Raw genomic sequence first — 2657 nt, 5'->3', positions numbered from 1 at the left:
GAAGCACCGAGATACACACACATCAGAGTGAGAGTGTCCCAGTGCACTGCCTGTGGAAAAAGTTTCAACCAGTTACACAGCCTGAAAAACGTCGCACCTTTCACATCGGGGAGAAATACACGTGTTCTGTGTGTGGACAAAACGTCAACTAATCATCCAACCTGGAGAGATACAAGGACACCCACACCATGGAGAAACCATCGAAATGTGGAGACTGTGGGAAGGGAAACAGTTCCCCGTCTGATCTAGACATTTATTGTCGCAGTCACACCGGGGAGGGGCTGGTCACCTGCTCTGTGTGCGGGCAGAGTTTCACTCAGTCATCGGATCTGCTGAAACTCCAGCGAGTTAATACTCGGGAAGTGTGGGAAGGGATTCACTCAGTTATCTGAATTGCGAGTTCACAAGTGAAAGCAGCGGTTGGGTTCGACTGTTATTACTGCTATTAATCACATCCTGACTGAATCGTATTCATTCTGGCAATTGGGATTTGTTTCACTGATGTTAATAACCCCGAAAACTGGGATGGAGTTTAATATTTTGATGTTTCAAATAATACAATGTGTCGATATTTGATCTCTCCATGATAAGAGGAGACTATTGATGTCCTGTTACATTTTGCGCCTTTTCTCCTTTCCAACTCTAGATTGTTTCAGTTCTCATGCCTTCGGTTACTCTCAGGGACAAGTCCCAGTTCCTCAGACCTTCCAGATTGCCTCTCTTTGCCTTGTCGTCCAGGGTAGGAATAGCCAACACGCCTGGGATCACTAAACACAAACCCCAATCTGTTAATCTCTGTCAGCTACAGGACTTTGCGTGTTCCTGGCAGCATCTCTCTCACCTTCGATGTGTGTATAGAGCATCCTGCAAATCTGGTTTCAATTAAAATTTGAATCCACTTAGTTAATGTATTTTTAAAAAAGTACAGGTAAACCGATTACATCAAGTAATTGGCAAAGGTTTACAGTCAACAAGATGAACAAGTAAAAGCATCATGGGCCAATAACCCAGCTCTTTCTGCACAGGAGAAAGTCTGTTATCTAAATCCTCGAATGTCAGTTGGTGAGATGAGGGACTGAAACTCTTTCCACACTCAGCTGGTAAACGGCCTCTCCACCCGATGTGTTCCACCAGACGCACAATCGCATCCATTCCCACTGTCCCCACATTTACAGTGTTGAGCCAGCTGGGCACACACTTCTCACAGGCTAGATGATTGGTTGGTGGTGCAGCCATAAAAACAACATGTGTCCTGATTCTCCCCGCTGTAATTGGTGTTTTTCCAAAGGCTGATGATAAGATGATGCCGATGAATCCGGTGAATCTCTCAAATCCTGGCGTGATGTTTGGTTTCAGTTTCTCAGCTGCAGATCCTCCCCTTCTAATACACTGCAAAGGGAGCTTACAAAAGTTGTTACTTTTAAGTACAGGGTAGAAATTTCCACTGTGGTAGGTATCAGAGTCGGGTTAAATCCTGTCCTCAAATGACATCCACACACCTCCCAGTTGAGGTATTTTCCCAGTTGAGGTCTTTGCATCGGTATCAAGAGCAGGAGCACTGCCTAATCTTTTGCTCATATTTAGTCTAATGGTACTGAGGATAATTATAACCTTTGAACTACTGCCAGGGAATTCTTACACTGATGCAGCAAATCCAGGGACTTCTTTCACTGATCGACCATTTACAATGAGTCATCAAATCCATGATGAATTACATGGTGACACCAAATTGGGAGATTACTAATACCGTGACAACAAATCCAGGGACCAGTAGCACTGAGACAACAAATCCAGGGAGCACTTACACTGAGACTACAACATTACATAGGATATACGGCACAGAAATGGACCATTCGCACTAACCAGTCCATGCCGGTGTTTATGCTCGGCTCGGGAATTAGAGAGCATCAGTATGGGGTGTGGCCATGCCGGTGAAACCAGCTCTAGTTAGGGTGAAAGGTGGGTAATGAATGAAGATATGATGCTGGCATCAGACGGTGACAAGTGGGGCCTGGTGACAGATTGTTGGAAGCCCTTTTCAGGCAGATTGATGATTAGATATAACCAGCACAACAACTATATCCATCTGTTCTTGATCAAAATCCCCAATCTAATGTCACTAATTTATTTTTCTGTGACAAATGTAGAGATGTGAAAGAACAGAGGAAATGAGGCTTGCACAGGAATGAAGATTCCTTGAGTGAACACATTTGTGTGAGGTTAAAAACATGAAATGGAAACGGGCACGTCCAGTGACACTTATATTGCCAAAAGTGCTTTCTAAGTTAATCACTATATCCTAAGCCGAATATCCTACTGACTATCCCAATCACTAATCCCAATCCTAAAAAAATAACCATAAACCACACCCACTAACCGCTAAACCTACATCAAAAACCATTCCCCAACCAAAGCTAAGAACATAAGAAATAGTTGCAGAAGTAGGCCATCTGGCCCCTTGAGCCCACTCCGCCATTCAATAACATCATGGCTGATATGATCTTGGCCTCAATTCCACTTCCCTGCTCTCTCCCCATAAACCTTGACTCCCCTATCTTTCAAAAATTAGTCCATCTGCAACTTAAATATTCCTCATATGCGGTCCCTCAAAATGAGATATATTCAATATCCAGCCTCCGTTGCTCTCTGGGGAAGAG

Source organism: Pristiophorus japonicus, unplaced genomic scaffold (genome assembly GCF_044704955.1).
Source record: "Pristiophorus japonicus isolate sPriJap1 unplaced genomic scaffold, sPriJap1.hap1 HAP1_SCAFFOLD_110, whole genome shotgun sequence".
Lineage (NCBI taxonomy): Eukaryota > Metazoa > Chordata > Chondrichthyes > Pristiophoridae > Pristiophorus > Pristiophorus japonicus.
This window is presented reverse-complemented; position numbering follows the sequence as displayed.